Below are 21,583 nucleotides of genomic sequence, written 5' to 3'. Positions count from 1 at the left end.
ACTTGAAGGTGTTTAGGATGACAGAAACGTTGAAAAGCTTTACTCCATGGGACGGTCTTTAGGATGACAGACACGTTGGTAGGGTTTACTCCACGGGACGGAGTTTAGGATGACAGCTACGTTGATAGGCTTTACTCCACGGGACGGTGTTTAGGAAGACAGACACTTTGGTAGGGTTTACTCCACAGGACGGTGTTTAGGATGACAGACACGTTGATAGGCTTTACTCCACGGGACTGTGTTTAGGATGACAGCTAAGTTGATAGGCTTTACTCCACGGGACTGTGTTCAGGATGACAGACACGTCGATAGGATTTACTCCACGGGACGGTGTTTAGGATGACAGACACGTTGATAAGCTTTGCTCCACGGGACTGTGTTTAGGATGACAGCTAAGTTGATAGGCTTTACTCCAAGGGACTGTGTTCAGGATGACAGACACGTCGATAGGATTTACTCCACGGGACGGTGTTTATGATGACAGACACGTTGATAGGATCAACTCCACGGAACGGTGTTAAAAGGATGACAGACACGTTGATAGTCTTTACCCCACGGGACGGCATTAAGGATTACAGACACGTTGTTAGGCTTTAATCCACTTGACGGTGTTTTGAATTACAGACACTTTGATAAGCTTTACTCCACGGGACTGTGTTTAGGATGACAGACACGTTAATAGGCTTTAATCCACGGGACGGTGTTATGGATGACAAACACGTTGATAGGCTTTACTCCACGGGACGGTGTTTAGGATGACAAACACGTAGATAGGCTTTACTCCACGGGACGGTGTTTAGGAGGACAGATACGTTAATAGGCTTTATTCCACGGGACTGTGTTAAGGATGACAGACACGTTGATAGGCTTTACTCCATGAGACGGTGTTTAGGATGACAGACACGTTAGAAGGTTTTACTCCACGGGACTGTGTTTAGGATGACAGACATGTTGATAGGCTTTACTCCACGGGACTGTGTTTAGGATGACAGACACGTTGAAAGGCTTTGCTCCACGAGACGGTGTTTAGGATGACAGACACGTTGATAGGCTTTACTCCACGGGACTGTTTTTAGGATGACAGACACGTTGATAGGGTTTACTCCACGGGACTGTGTTTAGGATGACAGACACGTTGATAGGGTTTACTCCACGGGACTGTGTTTAGGATGACAGACACGTTGATAGGGTTTACTCCACGGGACTGTGTTTAGGATGACAGACACGTTGATAGGGTTTACTCCACGGGACTGTGTTTAGGATGACAGACACGTTGATAGGCTTTACTCCACGGGACTGTTTTTAGGATGACAGACACGTTGATAGGGTTTACTCCACGGGACTGTGTTTAGGATGACAGACACGTTGATAGGCTTTACTCCATGGGACGGTGTTTAGGATGACAGACACGTTAGAAGGTTTTACTCCACGGGACGGTGTTTAGATTGACAGACATGTTGATAGGCTTAACTCCACGGGACGGTGTTTAGGATGACAGACACGTTGATAGGCTTTACTCCGCGGGACGGTGTTTAGGATGGCATTGATGCAGCAATCAAGCAGCCATACGACCGATGATCTAGTGATAACTCGATTGATGCAACATTCCAGTGGCCATATCCCCCGTTGTTTTGTGATACATCAATGATCAAACAACAAACAACACAAAAATAACACACACTTTGCACTTTATTAAAGCGTTTCCTTAATAAGTCAGCGATAACAGCATATACAGAACTAAGACTAACTACTTTCTATCCAAATAAATGTATACACAAAACTGAGACTACTTTTTTTTCCAAATATATGAATACACAAAGATCAGACTACTTTCTAGCCAAATATATGTATACACAAAATTAAGACTACTTTCTATCCAAAAATATGTATACACAAAACTAAGACTACTTTCTAACCCAATATATGTTTACACAAAATTAAGACTACTTTCTATCCAAAAATATGTATACACAAAACTAAGACGGAAGCTATGAAACTGCAAATGTTCGACCTTACTTTACATCCGATTAAAACATATCATTCAAACATAAAGTGATATTTATAAAGCATGTCAATTTTTTATATATCAGCTCATATATGCACACGCACAAGCAAATAAAGTTTCAACATCTCTTTCGTAAACACATGTATGGTGAAAGTTAGCATCAGTGCTATTTTCAGAACCTAAGGTAATCCAAACTTGACTTTTTGCAATTAATGCCATAAACTTGCCTTTCAACCAATTTATTATTATCTATAATGTATAAAGCAGATTTTGGAGCAATTGAAGTGTGTTAAGAAATTATCTGCTGTGTATCCCGACAAAAATGTTACCATTCAAAGACTAAAGGAGTGATGGACTTTCCAAGAATAATTTTACAGACGTGTCAGTCTTTTTTTACAAAATCACCATTACATTTAATTGATGCTTAGATTTATGATTATTGGCCCAACTTTTACCTAACATGCACCTGATAGGATGGTATTTATTAAAACAACTACTACATAACATGCACCTTAGGGTATGGTGTTTATTGGTACAACTACTGCCTTCCATGCACCTGGGAGTATGAGGTTTATTGGTGCAATTACTACCTAACATGCACCTTGGCGTATGCTGTTTATTGGTACAACTACTACCTAACATGCACCTGGGAGTATAAGGTTTATTGGTACAACATCTACCTAACATGCACCTGGGAGTATAAGGTTTATTGGTACAACTTCTACCTAACATGCACCTTGGAGTATGAGGTTTATTTGTACCACTACTGCCAAACATGCACCTGGGAGTATAAGGTTTATTGGTACAACTTCTACCTAACATGCACCTGGGAGTATAAGGTTTATTGGTACAACTTCTACCTAACATGCACCTGGGAGTATGATGTTTATTGGTACCACTACTACCTAACATGCACCTGGGAGTATGAGGTTTATTGGTACAACTACTGCCTAACATGCACCTTGGAGTATTGTGGTTTATTGGTACAACTACTGCCTAACATGCACCTGGGAGTATAAGGTTTATTGGTACCACTACTACCTAACATGCACCTGGGAGTATGAGGTTTATTGGTACCACTACTACCTTACATGCACCTGGGAGTATGAGGTTTATTGGTACCACTACTACCTAACATGCACCTGGGAGTATGAGGTTTATTGGTACCACTACTACCTTACATGCACCTGGGAGTATGAGGTTTATTGGTACAACTACTGCCTAACATGCACCTGGGAGTATGATGTTTATTGGTACAACTATTGCCTAACATGCACCTGGGAGTATGAGGTTTATTGGTACAACTACTGCCTAACATGCACCTGGGAGTATGAGGTTTATTGGTATCACTACTACCTAACATGCACCTGGGAGTATAAGGTTTATTGGTATCACTACTACCTAACATGCACCTGGGAGTATTGTGGTTTATTGGTATCACTACTACCTAACATGCACCTTGGAGTATGAGGTTTATTGGTATCACTACTACCTAACATGCACCTTGGAGTATGAGGTTTATTGGTACAACTACTGCCTAACATGCACCTGGGAGTATTGTGGTTTATTGGTATCACTACTACCTAACATGCACCTGGGAGTATGAGGTTTATTGGTACAACTACTGCCTAACATGCACCTGGGAGTATGAGGTTTATTGGTACAACTACTGCCTAACATGCACCTGGGAGTATGAGGTTTATTGGTATCACTACTACCTAACATGCACCTGGGAGTATAAGGTTTATTGGTACAACTACTACCTAACATGCACCTGGGAGTATGAGGTTTATTGGTACAACTACTGCCTAACATGCACCTGGTAGTATGAGGTTTATTGGTACCACTACTACCTAACATGCACCTGGGAGTATAAGGTTTATTGGTATAACTACTACCTAACATGCACCTGGGAGTATTGTGGTTTATTGGTACAACTACTGCCTAACATGCACCTGGGAGTATGAGGTTTATTGGTATCACTACTACCTAACATGCACCTGGGAGTATTGTGGTTTATTGGTACAACTACTGCCTAACATGCACCTGGGAGTATAAGGTTTATTGGTACCACTACTACCTAACATGCACCTGGGAGTATTGTGGTTTATTGGTAAAACTACTGCCTAACATGCACCTGGGAGTATAAGGTTTATTGGTACCACTACTACCTAACATGCACCTGGGAGTATGAGGTTTATTGGTATCACTACTACCTAACATGCACCTTGGAGTATTGTGGTTTTTTGGTACAACTACTGCCTAACATGCACCTGGGAGTATAAGGTTTATTGGTACCACTACTACCTAACATGCACCTGGGAGTATAAGGTTTATTGGTACAACTACTACCTAACATGCACCTGGGAGTATGAGGTTTATTGGTACAACTACTACCTAACATGCACCTGGGACTATGAGGTTTATTGGTACCACTACTACCTAACATGCACCTGGGAGTATGATGTTTATTGGTACCACAACTACCTAATATGCACCTGGGAGTATGAGGTTTATTGGTACCACTACTACCTAACATGCACCTGGGAGTATAAGGTTTATTGGTACCACTACTACCTAACATGCACCTGGGAGTATGATGTTTATTGGTACCACTACTACCTAATATGCACCTGGGAGTATGATGTTTATTGGTACCACTACTACCTAACATGCACCTGGGAGTATGAGGTTTATTGGTAGAACTTCTACCTAACATGCACCTGGGAGTATGATGTTTATTGGTACCACTACTACCTAACATGCACCTTAGAGTATGAGGTTTATTGGTACCACTACTACCTAACATGCACCTGGGAGTATGAGGTTTATTGGTACAACTACTACCTAACATGTACCTGGGAGTATTGTCGTTATTGGTATAACTACTACCTAACATGCAACTTGGAGTGTGAGGTTAATTGGTACCACTTCTAACTAACATTCACCTTGGAATATGATGTTTATTGGTATCACTACTACCTAACATGCACCTGGGAGTATGAGGTTTATTGGTATCACTACTACCTAACATGCACCTGGGAGTATGAGGTTTATTGGTATCACTACTACCTAACATGCACCTGGGAGTATAAGGTTTATTGGTATTACTACTACCTAACATGCACCTGGGAGTATGAGGTTTATTGGTACCACTACTACCTAACATGCACCTGGCAGTATAAGGTTTATTGGTACAAGTTCTACCTAACATGCACCTGGCAGTATAAGGTTTATTGGTACAAAATCTACCTAACATGCACCTTGGAGTATGAGGTTTATTGGTACAACTTCTACCTAACATGCACCTTGGAGTATAAAGTTTATTGGTACAACTTCTACCTAACATGCACCTGGGAGTATGATGTTTATTGGTACCACTACTACCAAACATGCACCTTGGAGTATGAGGTTTATTGGTACAACTACTACCTAACATGCACCTTGGAGTATGAGGTTTATTGGTACAACTACTGCTTAACATGCACCTGGGAGTATAAGGTTTATTGGTACAACTACTACATAACATGCACCTGGGAGTATGAGGTTTATTGGTACAACTACTACCTAACATGTACCTGGGAGTATTGTGGTTATTGGTATAACTACTACCTAACATGCAACTTGGAGTGTGATGTTAATTGGTACCACTTCTAACTAACATTCACCTTGGAATATGATGTTTATTGGTATCACTACTACCTAACATGCACCTGGGAGTATGAGGTTTATTGGTATCACTACTACCTAACATGCACCTGGGAGTATGAGGTTTATTGGTATCACAACTACCTAACATTCACCTTGGAATATGAGGTTTATTGGTATCACTTCTACCTAACATGCACCTGGGAGTATGAGGTTTATTGGTATTACAACTACCTAACATGCACCTGGGAGTATGAGGTTTATTGGTATCACTACTACCTAACATGCACCTGGGAGTATGAGGTTAATTGGTACCACTTCTAACTAACATTCACCTGGGAATATGATGTTTATTGGTATCACTACTACCTAACATGCACCTGGGGGAATGAGGTTAATTGGTACCACTTGTGCCTAACATGCACCTTGGAGTATGATGTTTATTTGGACTACTTCTACCTAACATGCACCTGAGAGTATCAAGTTAATTGGTTCCACTTGTGCCTAACATGCACCTTGGAGTATGATGTTTATTTGGACTACTTCTACCTAACATGCACCTGGAAGTATGAGGTTTATTGGTACAAGTACTAACTAACATGCACCTGGGAAAATGAGTTGAATGAGTTTTATTGGTACCATTTCTACCTAACATTCACCTGGGAGAATGAGGTTTATTGGAACCACTTCTACCTAACATGCACCTGGGAATATGATGGTTATTGCTACAACTTCTACCTATCATGCACCTGGGAGTATGATGTTTATTGGTACAACTACTACCTAACATGCACCTAGGAGTATGAGGTTTATTGGTACAACTACTACCTAACATGCACCTGGGAGTATGAGGTTTATTGGTACAACTACTGCCTAACATGCACCTAAGAGTATGATGTTTATTGGTCCCACTTCTATTTAACATGCACCTGGGAGTATGCTGTTTATTGGTACACTTTCTACCTAACATGCGCCTGGGAGTATGATGTTTATTGGTACAACTACTACCAAACATGCACCTGGGAGTATGAGGTTTATTGGTACAACTACTGCCTAACATGCACCTAAGAGTATGATGTTTATTGGTCCCACTTCTATTTAACATGCACCTGGGAGTATGCTGTTTATTGGTACAACTTCTACCTAACATGCGCCTGGGAGTATGATGTTTATTAGTACAACTACTACAAAACATACACCTGGGAGTATGAGGTTTATTGGTACAACTTCTTCCTAACATGAACCTGGGAGTATGATGTTTATTGGTACAACTACTACCTAACATGCACCTAGAAGTATGAGGTTTATTGGTACAACTACTACCAAACATGCACCTGGGAGTATGAGGTTTATTGGTACAACTACTACCAAACAAGCACCTGGGAGTATGCTGTTTTTTGGTACAACTTCTACCTAACATGCACCTGGGAGTATGTTGTTTATTGGTACAATTACTACCAAACATGCACCTGGGAGTATGAGGTTTATTGGTACAACTTCTACCTAACATGCACCTGGGAATATGATGGTAATTGGTACAACTTCTACCTAACATGCACCTGGGAGTATGAGGTTTATTGGTACCACTTCTACCTAACATGCACCTGGGAGTATGGTGTTTACTGGAAAACGTACTACCTAACATGCACCTGGGAGTATGATGGTTATTGGTAAAATTACTACCTAACTTGCACCTGGGAGTATGGTGTTAATTGGTAACACTTGTGCCTAACATGCACCTGGGAGTATGATGTTAATTTGGACTACTTCTACCTAACATGTACCTGGGAGTATGAGATTTATTGGTACAAGTACTACCAAACATGCACCTAGGAGAATGGGTTGAATGAGTTTTATTGGTACCATTTCTACCTAACATTCACCTGGGAGAATGAGGTTTATTGGAACCACTTCTACCTAACATGCACCTGGGAATATGATGGTTATTGCTACAACTTCTACCTATCATGCACCTGGGAGTATGATGTTTATTGGTACAACTACTACCTAACATGCACCTGGGAGTATGAGGTTTATTGGTACAACTACTGCCTAACATGCACCTAAGAGTATGATGTTTATTGGTCCCACTTCTATTTAACATGCACCTGGGAGTATGCTGTTTATTGGTACAACTTCTACCTAACATGCGCCTGGGAGTATGATGTTTATTAGTACAACTACTACAAAACATACACCTGGGAGTATGAGGTTTATTGGTACAACTTCTTCCTAACATGAACCTGGGAGTATGATGTTTATTGGTACAACTACTACCTAACATGCACCTAGAAGTATGAGGTTTATTGGTACAACTACTACCAAACATGCACCTGGGAGTATGAGGTTTATTGGTACAACTACTACCAAACAAGCACCTGGGAGTATGCTGTTTTTTGGTACAACTTCTACCTAACATGCACCTGGGAGTATGTTGTTTATTGGTACAATTACTACCAAACATGCACCTGGGAGTATGAGGTTTATTGGTACAACTTCTACCTAACATGCACCTGGGAATATGATGGTAATTGGTACAACTTCTACCTAACATGAACCTGGGAGTATGATGTTTATTGGTACAACTACTACCTAACATGCACCTAGGAGTATGAGGTTTATTGGTACAACTACTACCAAACATGCGCCTGGGAGTATGAGGTTTATTGGTACAACTACTACCTAACATGCACCTGAGAGTATGATGTTTATTGGCCCCACTTCTATTTAACATGCACCTGGGAGTATGCTGTTTATTGGTACAACTTCTACCTAACATGCACCTGGGAGTATGATGTTTATTGGTACAACTACTACCTAACATGCACCTAGGACTATGAGGTTTATTGGCACCACTACTGCCTAACATGCACCTGAGAGTATGATGTTTATTGGTCGCACTTCTATTTAACATGCACCTGAGAGAATGATGTTTATTGGAAAAAAATACTTCCTTACATGCAGCTGGGAGTATGATGTTTATTGCAAATAAACTACTACCTAACAAGCTACTGGGAGTATGGTGTTTATTGGTACAACTACTACCTAACATGCACCTGGGAGTATGGTGGTTATTGGTACAACTACTGCCTAACATGCACCTTGGAATATGAAGTTCATTTGTCCCACTATACTACCTAACATTCACCTGGGAGTATGATGTTTATTGGTACAACTTCTACCTAACATTCACCTGGGAATATGATGTTTATTGGTACCACTACTACCAAACATGCACCTGGGAGTATGGTGGTTATTGGTACCACTTCTACCTAATATGCACCTGGGAGAATGAGGTAAATTGGTACCACTACTACCAAACATGCACCTGGGAGCATGGTGGTTTTTGGTACCACTTATACCTAACATGCACCTGGGAGTATGATGTTTATTTGTACCACTACTACCAAACATGCACCTGGGAGTATGGTGTTATTGGTACCACTACTACCAAACATGCACCTGGGAGTATGGTGGTAATTGGTCCGACTACTACCAGACATGAACTTGGGAGTATGACGTTTATTGGTACTACTACTACTACCTAATATTAACCTTTGAGTATGATGTTTATTGGTGCCACTACTACCAAACATACACTTGAGAGTATGGTGTTTACTGGAAAAATTACTACCTAACATGCACCTTGGAGTAAGAAGTTCATTTTTCCCACAATACTAACTAACATTCACCTGGGAGTATGATATTTATTGGTACCACTACTTCCTAACATGCACCTGGGAGTATGGTGTTTACTGGAAAAAATCCTACCTAACATGCACCTGGGAGTATGACGGTTATTGGTACCACTACTACCTAATATGCACCTAGGAGTATGGTATTAATTGGTACCACGTGTGCCTAACATGCACCCTGGAGTATGATGTTTATTTGGACTACTTCTACCTAATATGCACCTGAGAGTATGAGGTTAATTGGTACCACTTGTGCCTAACATGCACCTGGGAGTAAGATGTTTATTTGGACTACTTCTACCTAACATGCACCTTGGAGTATGAGGTTTATTGGTACAAGTACTATCTAACATGCACCTGGGAGAATGAGTTGAATGAGTTTTATTGGTATCATTTCTACCGAACATGCACCTGGGAGTATGAGGTTTATTGGTACCACTTCTACCTAACATGCACCTGGGAGTATGAGGTTTATTGGTACCACTTCTACCTAACATGCACCTGGGAGTATGGTGTTTACTGGAAAACGTACTACCTAACATGCACCTGGGAGTATGATGGTTATTGGTAAAATTACTACCTAACTTTCACCTGGGAGTATGGTGTTAATTGGTAACACTTGTGCCTAACATGCACCTGGGAGTATGATGTTAATTTGGACTACTTCTACCTAACATGTACCTGGGAGTATGAGATTTATTGGTACAAGTACTACCAAACATGCACCTAGGAGAATGGGTTGAATGAGTTTTATTGGTACCATTTCTACCTAACAAGCACCTAAGAGAATGAGGCTTATTGGTACCACTTCTACCTAACACGCACCTGGGAGTATGAGGGTGTTTTGGTACAACTACTACCTAACAGGCACCTGGGAGTATGAGGTTCATTTGTACCACTACTGCCTAAAATGCACTTGGGAGTATGAGGCTTTTTGGTACAACTTCTACCTAACACGCACCTGGGAGTATGAGGTTTATTTGTACCACTACTGCCTAAAATGCACTTGGGAGTATGAGGCTTTTTGGTACAACTACTACCTAACACGCACCTGGGAGTATGAGGTTTATTTGTACCACTACTGCCTAAAATGCACTTGGGAGTATGAGGCTTTTTGGTACAACTTCTACCTAACATGGACCCTGAAGTATGAGGTTTAGTGATACCACTTCTACCTAACATGCACCTGGGAGTATGATGTTTATTGTTACCACTACTGCCTAACATGCACCTGAGAGATTGAGGTTTATTGGTATCACTACTACCTAACATGCACCTGGGAGTATGAGGTTTATTGGTATCACAACTACCTAACATTAACCTTTGAGTATGATGTTTATTGGTGCCACTACTATTAAACATACACTTGAGAGTATGGTGGTTATTGGTCCGACTACTACCTAACATGCACCTGGGAGTATGGTGGTTATTGGTACAACTTCTACCTAACATGCACCTGGGAGTATGGTGTTTACTGGAAAAATTACTACCTAACATGCACCTTGGAGTAAGAAGTTCATTTTTCCCACAATACTAACTAACATTCACCTGGGAGTATGATATTTATTGGTACCACTACTTCCTAACATGCACCTGGGAGTATGGTATTAATTGGTACCACGTGTGCCTAACATGCACCCTGGAGTATGATGTTTATTTGGACTACTTCTACCTAATATGCACCTGAGAGTATGATGGTTATTGGTACCACTACTACCTAATATGCACCTAGGAGTATGGTATTAATTGGTACCACGTGTGCCTAACATGCACCCTGGAGTATGATGTTTATTTGGACTACTTCTACCTAATATGCACCTGAGAGTATGAGGTTAATTGGTACCACTTGTGCCTAACATGCACCTGGGAGTAAGATGTTTATTTGGACTACTTCTACCTAACATGCACCTTGGAGTATGAGGTTTATTGGTACAAGTACTATCTAACATGCACCTGGGAGAATGAGTTGAATGAGTTTTATTGGTATCATTTCTACCGAACATGCACCTGGGAGTATGAGGTTTATTGGTACCACTTCTACCTAACATGCACCTGGGAGTATGAGGTTTATTGGTACCACTTCTACCTAACATGCACCTGGGAGTATGAGGTTTATTGGTACCACTTCTACCTAACATGCACCTGGGAGTATGGTGTTTACTGGAAAACGTACTGCCTAACATGCACCTGGGAGTATGATGGTTATTGGTAAAATTACTACCTAACTTGCACCTGGGAGTATGGTGTTAATTGGTAACACTTGTGCCTAACATGCACCTTGGAGTATGATGTTAATTTGGACTACTTCTACCTAACATGTACCTGGGAGTATGAGGTTTATTGGTACAAGTACTACCAAACATGCACCTAGGAGAATGAGTTGAATGAGTTTTATTGGTACCATTTCTACCTAACAAGCACCTAAGAGAATGAGGCTTATTGGTACCACTTCTACCTAACACGCACCTGGGAGTATGAGGGTGTTTTGGTACAACTACTACCTAACAGGCACCTGGGAGTATGAGGTTCATTTGTACCACTACTGCCTAAAATGCACTTGGGAGTATGAGGCTTTTTGGTACAACTTCTACCTAACACGCACCTGGGAGTATGAGGTTTATTTGTACCACTACTGCCTAAATGCACTTGGGAGTATGAGGCTTTTTGGTACAACTACTACCTAACACGCACCTGGGAGTATGAGGTTTATTTGTACCACTACTGCCTAAAATGCACTTGGGAGTATGAGGCTTTTTGGTACAACTTCTACCTAACATGGACCCTGAAGTATGAGGTTTAGTGATACCACTTCTACCTAACATGCACCTGGGAGTATGATGTTTATTGTTACCACTACTGCCTAACATGCACCTGAGAGTATGATGTTTATCGGTGCCATTTTTACTTAACATGCACCTGGGAGTATGGTGTTTATTGAAAAAAATACTTCCTAACATGCACCTGTGAGTATGATGTTTATTGGAAAAAACTATTGCCTAATATGCTTTTTTGAAGTATGGTGTTTTTTGGTATAACTACTACCTAACAAGCTACTGGGAGTATGAAGTTCATATGTCCCAATATATAACTTAACATTCAACTGGGAGTATGATGTTTATTGGTACAACTACTTCCTAACATGCACCTGGGAGTATGATGTTAATTGTTACCACTACTACCAAACATGCATCTGGGAGTATGGTGGTTATTGGTCCGACTACTACCTTACATGCACCTGGGAGTATGGTGTTTACTGGAAAAATTACTACCTAACATGCACCTGGGAGTATGATGGTTATTTGTACAACTACTGCTTAACATGCACCTGGGATAATGGAGTTTTTTGGTTCAACTACTACCAAAAATGCACCTGGGAGTATGGCGGTTATTGGTACAACTACTACCTAGCATGCACCTGGGAGTATGGTGTTAATTGGTACAACTACTACCGAACATGCACCTGGGAGTATGATGGCTATTGGTACAAATACTACCAAACATGCACCTGGGAGTATGGTGGTTATTGGTACAACTACTACCTAGCATGCACCTGGGAGTATGGTGTTAATTGGTACAACTACTACCGAACATGCACCTGGGAGTATGATGGCTATTGGTACAAATACTACCAAACATGCACCTGGGAGTATGGTGGTTATTGGTACAACTACTACCAAACATGCACCTGAGAGTATAAGGTTTATTGGTACAACTACTACCTAACATTCACCTTGGAGTATAATGTTTAAATGGATCAACTACTACCAAACATGCACCAGGGAGTATGGTGTTTACTGGAAAAAAACTACCAAACATGCACCTTGGAGAAAGAAGTTCATTTTTCCGACTATACTAACATACATGCACCAAGGAGTATTATTTTTATTGGTACCACTACTTCCTAACATGCACCTGGGAGTATGGTATTTACTGGAAAAATTCCTACCTAACATGCACCTGGGAGTATGGTGTTTACTGGAAAAATTACTACCTAACATGCACCTGGGAGTTTGATGGTTATTGGTACAACTACTGCCTAACATGCACCTGGGAGTATGAGGTTTATTGGTACAACTACTACCTAACATGCACCTGGGAGTATGAGGTTTATTGGTACCACTACTGCCTAACATGCACCTGGGAGTATGCTGTTTATTGGTACAACTACTACCTAACATGCACCTGGGAGTATGAGGTTTATTGGTACAACTACTGCCTAACATGCACCTGGGAGTATGAGGTTTATTGGTACAACTACTGCCTAACATGCACCTGGGAGTATGAGGTTTATTGGTACAACTACTGCCTAACATGCACCTGGGAGTATGAGGTTTATTGGTACAACTACTACCTAACATGCACCTGGGAGTATGAGGTTTATTGGTACAACTACTACCTAACATGCACCTGGGAGTATGAGGTTTATTGGTACAACTACTACCTAACATGCACCTGGGAGTATGAGGTTTATTGGTACCACTACTGCCTAACATGCACCTGGGAGTATGAGGTTTATTGGTACAACTACTGCCTAACATGCACCTGGGAGTATGAGTTTTATTGGTACCACTACTGCCTAACATGCACCTGGGAGTATGAGGTTTATTGGTACAACTACTGCCTAACATGCACCTGGGAGTATGAGGTTTATTGGTACCACTACTGCCTAACATGCACCTGGGAGTATGAGGTTTATTGGTACCACTACTACCTAACATGCACCTTGGAGTATGAGGTTTATTGGTACAACTACTGCCTAACATGCACCTGGGAGTATGGAGTTTATTGGTACAACTACTGCCTAACATGCACCTGGGAGTATGAGGTTTATTGGTACAATTACTGCCTAACATGCACCTTGGGAGTATGAGGTTTATTGGTACAACTACTACCTAACATGCACCTTGGGAGTATGAGGTTTATTGGTACAACTACTGCCTAACATGCACCTGGGAGTATAAGGTTTATTGGTACAACTACTGCCTAACATGCACCCTGGGAGTATAAGGTTTATTGGTACAACTACTACCTAACATGCACCTTGGGAGTATGAGGTTTATTGGTACAACTACTGCCTAACATGCACCTGGGAGTATCAGGTTTATTGGTACAACTACTACCTAACATGCACCTGGGAGTATGAGGTTTATTGGTACAACTACTGCCTAACATGCACCTGGGAGTATAAGGTTTATTGGTACAACTACTACCTAACATGCACCTTGGGAGTATAAGGTTTATTGGTACAACTACTGCCTAACATGCACCTGGGAGTATGAGGTTTATTGGTACAACTACTGCCTAACATGCACCTGGGAGTATAAGGTTTATTGGTACAACTACAACCTAACATGCACCCTGGGAGTATAAGGTTTATTGGTACAACTACTACCTAACATGCACCTTGGGAGTATGAGGTTTATTGGTACAACTACTGCCTAACATGCATCTGGGAGTATAAGGTTTATTGGTACAACTACTGCCTAACATGCACCCTGGGAGTATAAGGTTTATTGGTACAACTACTACCTAACATGCACCTTGGGAGTATGAGGTTTATTGGTACAACTACTACCTAACATGCACCTTGGGAGTATGAGGTTTATTGGTACAACTACTACCTAACATGCACCTGGGAGTATGATGTTTATTGGTACAACTACTGCCTAACATGCACCTGGGAGTATGGTGTTTATTGGTACAACTACTACCAAACATGCACCTGGGAGTATGAGGTTTATTGGTACAACTACTACCTAACATGCACCTGGGAGTATGAGGGTTATTGGAAAAAAACTACTACCTAATATGCACCTGGGAGTATGATGTTTATTGGTACCACTACTACCAAACATGCACCTGTGAGTATGGTGGTTGTTGGTCCCACTTCTACTTAACATGCACCTGGGAGTATGTTGTTTACTTGAAAAATTACTACCTAACATGCACCTGGGAGTATGATGTTTATTGGTACCATTACTACCAAACATGCACCTGAGAGTTTGAGGTTTATTGGTACAACTACTACCAAACATGCACCTGGGAGTATGAGGTTTATTGGTACAACTACTACCTAACATGCACGTGCGAGTATGTTGTTTATTGGTACAACTACTACCAAACATGCACCTGGGAAGTATGGTGGATATTGGTCCCACTCTTACCTAACATGCACCTTGGAGTATGATGTTTATTGATACAACTACTATCTAATATGCACCTGTGAGTATGAATTTTATTGGTACAACTTATATCTAACATGAGACTGGGAGTATGAGTTTTATTGGTACAACTACTACTTAACATGCACCTTTGAGTTGGAGGAATTCGCTCGAAAATGTCCAATATAGCGAAACGTTTGAAAATCAAGTACAAGGGCATTGCACATAACTACTTTACGTTATTGTCCTAGGTCACGAACTTTATGCCAGACACTACTACATATCATGGTGTTTTTTGTAAGAAGTATCAGAGCGAAATTTCCAAAACTCTGGCACAAACGTTGGCCAACAGACCGCCCGACAAACTAACCAACCTTCTCCAATATATTTCCTTAAAAGGTTGTTTGCGGGAGTATAATTAGAAGTATAATGTCAACCATACCACTTTTATCTTAAGTATTTTATTAACTTATAAGGATTGATTGATTATATTTATGCTTTCATAGATGAATAAGTCATTACATTTTTTTCCTACATTTGTTATACGAATATTCGAAGGCACTAACAATTTTAATTGGACTTTGCCTTATATATTCTTGCTATATGGCCAAATTCCTCAGCCAAATTCATTGGCATGTTTTTGTGCTATATGGCCAAACGCATCCTTAACTGCCACTGACTTTTGGTGTGTATTCGTGCTATATGGCCAAATTCATCCTTTACTGCTACCATCTTTTGGCGTGTATTCGTGCTATATGACCAAATTCATCCTTTGCTGCTACCATTTTTTGACCAAATTCATCCATTGCTGCTACCATCTTTTGTCGTCAATTCTTGCTATATGACCTTTACTGCCACTGACTTTTGGCGCGTATTCGTGCTATATGGCCAAATTCATCCTTTGCTGCCACTGACTTTTGGCGCGTATTCGTGCTATATGACCTTTACTGCCACTGACTTTTGGCCATTCGGAACTCCACGGCCATTTTTTTCAAAAACAACCTCGGATGTATGCAGGTACATCAGTTGAAGTAGTTCGTAAAATTTTGAATTATATCATTAATTAAATGTAGTGTTTTAGAGTTGTATATATTGATCTAAGTTTAAATTGATTGCCATTGAATTGTATTATTGCAAACATAATAAAGAATCCCAAGAGTTAAGTCACAAAGTTTAACTGCTAAATAAAATTACTACGCGATCTACTTGCAGCGGACTTAAACGTACCACTTTTTGAGTATGTAAACCGTCCAAATACATCCGAGGTTGTTTTCGATAAAATGGCCGAGGAGCTCCGAATGACTTTTGGCGTGTATTCGTGCTATATGACCAAATTCATCCTTTGCTGCCACTGACTTTTGGCGTGTATTCGTGCTATATGACCAAATTCATCCTTTGCTGCCGCTGACTTTTGGCGTGTATTCGTGCTATATGACCAAATTCATCCTTTGCTGCCACTGACTTTTGGCGCGTATTCGTGGTAAATGACCAAATTCACCCTTTGCTGCCACTGACTTTTGGCGCGTATTCGTGGTAAATGACCAAATTCATCCTTTGCTGCCACTGACTTTTGGCGTGTATTCGTGGTAAATGACCAAATTCATCCTTTGCTGCCACTGACTTTTGGCGTGTATTCGTGGTATATGACCAAATTCATCCTTTGCTGCCACTGACTTTTGGCGTGTATTCGTGCTATATGACCAAATTCATCCTTTGCTGCCACTGACTTTTGGCGTGTATTCGTGGTATATGACCAAATTCATCCTTTGCTGCCACTGACTTTTGGCGTGTATTCGTGGTATATGACCAAATTCATCCTTTGCTGCCACTGACTTTTGGCGTGTATTCGTGGTGCTATATGACCAAATTCATCCTTTACTGCCACTGACTTTTGGCGCGTATTCGTGCTATATGACCAAATTCATCCTTTACTGCCACTGACTTTTGGCGCGTATTCGTGGTAAATGACCAAATTCATCCTTTACTGCCACTGACTTTTGGCGCGTATTCGTGGTAAATGACCAAATTCATCCTTTACTGCCACTGACTTTTGGCGTGTATTCGTGGTATATGACCAAATTCATCCTTTACTGCCACTGACTTTTGGCGCGTATTCGTGCTATATGACCAAATTCATCCTTTACTGCCACTGACTTTTGGCGCGTATTCGTGGTAAATGACCAAATTCATCCTTTACTGCCACTGACTTTTGGCGCGTATTCGTGGTAAATGACCAAATTCATCCTTTACTGCCACTGACTTTTGGCGCGTATTCGTGCTATATGACCAAATTCATCCTTTACTGCCACTGACTTTTGGCGCGTATTCGTGCTATATGACCAAATTCATCCTTTACTGCCACTGACTTTTGGCGCGTATTCGTGGTAAATGACCAAATTCACCCTTTACTGCCACTGACTTTTGGCGCGTATTCGTGGTATATGACCAAATTCATCCTTTACTGCCACTGACTTTTGGCGCGTATTCGTGGTAAATGACCAAATTCACCCTTTACTGCCACTGACTTTTGGCGCGTATTCGTGCTATATGACCAAATTCATCCTTTACTGCCACTGACTTTTGGCGCGTATTCGTGCTATATGACCAAATTCATCCTTTACTGCCACTGACTTTTGGCGCGTATTCGTGCTATATGACCAAATTCATCCTTTACTGCCACTGACTTTTGGCGCGTATTCGTGGTAAATGACCAAATTCACCCTTTACTGCCACTGACTTTTGGCGCGTATTCGTGCTATATGACCAAATTCATCCTTTACTGCCACTGAATTTTGGCGCGTATTCGTGCTATATGACCAAATTCATCCTTTACTGCCACTGACTTTTGGCGCGTATTCGTGGTAAATGACCAAATTCATCCTTTACTGCCACTGACTTTTGGCGCGTATTCGTGGTAAATGACCAAATTCACCCTTTACTGCCACTGACTTTTGGCGCGTATTCGTGGTATATGACCAAATTCATCCTTTACTGCCACTGACTTTTGGCGCGTATTCGTGGTATATGACCAAATTCACCCTTTACTGCCACTGACTTTTGGCGCGTATTCGTGCTATTTGACCAAATTCATCCTTTACTGCCACTGACTTTTGGCGCGTATTCGTGGTATATGACCAAATTCACCCTTTACTGCCACTGACTTTTGGCGCGTATTCGTGGTATATGAACAAATTCATCCTTTGCTGCCACTGACTTTTGGCGTGTATTCGTGCTATATGACCTTTACTGCCACTGACTTTTGGCGCGTATTCGTGGTATATGACCAAATTCACCCTTTACTGCCACTGACTTTTGGCGCGTATTCGTGGTATATGACCAAATTCACCCTTTACTGCCACTGACTTTTGGCGCGTATTCGTGGTAAATGATCAAATTCACCCTTTACTGCCACTGACTTTTGGCGCGTATTCGTGGTATATGACCAAATTCACCCTTTACTGCCACTGACTTTTGGCGCGTATTCGTGGTAAATGATCAAATTCACCCTTTACTGCCACTGACTTTTGGCGCGTATTCGTGCTATTTGGCATAAGTTAACTACCACCTACTTTTGGTATGATTTTATTAATTATATAAGTATGGACACCGTTGCTGCTAAAAGTATAAACAATTATGAATGTTAAAAAGTAAACAAATTGAAAAAAATAACAAATGAATATCATGAAATTCGCAACAAAAATACCACAAAGATGAAAGATATGGTGCATATCAACAATGAATATCAAACGACCTACTACGGTGAGAATGTCTTCATCGATCATACAGTAATCTCCATCAACATCATTCTGTAACAGTTTCCGCGATATTGATGATATTTTCCAAGCTGTGTGAAATGTACCAGACGTCTGAAAATGTTCTTTTTCTGCCAAAAGTTTCAAAAGTACAATATTTTGCTCAATGGAATGTCTTACTGGCGTAGGTCTGTTCAGAGTGGCTTGCCACATACACGTACCACTAAAAGGTTACCGGTGCCTCTTTTACAAAAGAAAACGAACAACATTGAAACTTCAAGATAGGTATTGTGTATTTCGAGGTCTAAGTGGAAATAAAACGTTCAAGATGAGCGCGACCGCCAAATAAACGCATTTAAGATCTGTAAAGATTCTTGTGTCATCATTTGCTGAATACGACGACTAACACTGCCAATCAGATTGTTTTATATTTAGTTAATATTAAGGTCAAACTAGATAATGACTTCTTCTTCTTGACTATAACGGACGGGAGTTGTCTTTTACGAACAAGGCACATGTTTTTTTTTATGATTCGTTTTAAGTGTTAATCCTCAGTATCAAAACAAAACGAATTTCGCTTTTTCGCATTTTTCATGTGTATAATGTTTTAAGCAGAAATGAATTATGGCAAAGACAGGGTTCTATTTACATCAGTGTCATAGAAGCTATGGACGGTAACGTCATAAAAATTCAGACTAATATTCATTATATTAGCGTTCGAACCAATTAATAAGCGCCAATCAGTATGGAATTTAGAAGTCGGAAATTTTGCAAAATACTGCCATTGGTTCAAAAATGATTTTAACCATTATTGTAGGTTAAATACATAGAGTTTCAAAAACATAAATAGTTTTACAAATATCAAGCATGGTGGGGAACGAGAGTTACAAAGATGCAAATGTGTGCCATGTGGAGACCGTTTTGTTTTGTATGACTATCCACTCCAGAATCACTCCAAAGAAGCGAAGGGATATACTTGTATTACTTAAAGCTTCACTCTCACATACGATTTGTTTAAAAAAATGTCTCTGAATCGGGAAATTTTGGCATCCATGCCTTCAATTCAGTCATATAAGTTAACTCACAATATTTAAAACAGATCTCAATTGTTCAAAAAACGACAAAAAAGTTTTTATAAGTAATACGTGAGAGTACTGCTTTAAGCTTAGTAGGTATGCGCCCAAATGCATATAATGTAACTAATTAAAGAAATTATACTGCAAGAACTATTATAGTTTTATGAATTTAATGGGGGGAAACAGCAAAACATACTTGGAATTTTCAACAGGCGTTACGAAATTATCTATTAACGCCTTTTGAGTGTAAACACAGTTTCATTCCCTACAACAAAAACTATTCAGCAACAAGATATGAAGATGCAAGTAAGATTCCTTTTATTTTATGCATTTCGAAGACTTCAATAAAAGTGCGTTCGCTGAAAACAACAGTCCCGCAAGGCCCCGTGCTGCAAGACCCCGTGCTGCAAGACCCCATTTGGAACATTTTTTCTGACTCGTAAAATCTGCATGAAAATAGTACAATAACTGGCATGTTCTACACATGTCTTAAAAAAATTACGCATAGATATGACACTGTTTTAGCTCATTTCCGAGTGATGGCTGAATTCTGCCATGTGGTGTTTTCGCCACTTCGCGGCGAAAGGGCGACCATTCGGCATTGAGCCAAGCTGATCTTCTTTCGTTTTCGCATTTACCTCTTCCGGTAGGCATGTGCTTAGCGGCATGAAAGCTATTCATGCAGCTGCCTTATCAAACCTGTTCATGTATGTATCCCTTTTTAACGCCGAGACATTCCGCACAATAATCAACTCAGATATGCACATTATCGCCCTACCACTTTGCGCATTTTTGCCCCGCCACTTATTTTGCATTTGCGCATTTTCATCGCAAAATGCAAAACACTTACTGGCATATATCAGCCAATATATTTTAGTGACTATTATGCAAAAGCGAATATCATAACAAACTGATATTTAAGGACACTGTAATAACCTTTTTGGCGTATGTAGTTGTAAATCATACACATTCGACTACATCATCATTAAACGATATTGTTACCATCTTCCCTTCAAATAACATGGAATTCCTTGTTTTCATCCACCTTGTTCGAAAGCTGTCTAGCTGCACACAGGAGAGTGTGAGTAGAGCGCTCCACTGCATGCCAGTTGTCAGAATGTTATCACGGATCAATGCTGTACTTGCGGTAGATATTTCCCCCAAGACAGAGCACCTGTTGCCAATAAAATCCGTCATTGCCCAATTTGTTCGAATAAATTCCGAAAATTAACAAGATTGTCTACCA

The sequence above is a fragment of the Mya arenaria genome, chromosome 9 (genome assembly GCF_026914265.1).
Source record: "Mya arenaria isolate MELC-2E11 chromosome 9, ASM2691426v1".
NCBI classification, from domain to species: Eukaryota; Metazoa; Mollusca; class Bivalvia; order Myida; family Myidae; genus Mya; species Mya arenaria.
Note: the sequence above shows the minus strand (reverse complement) of the source record.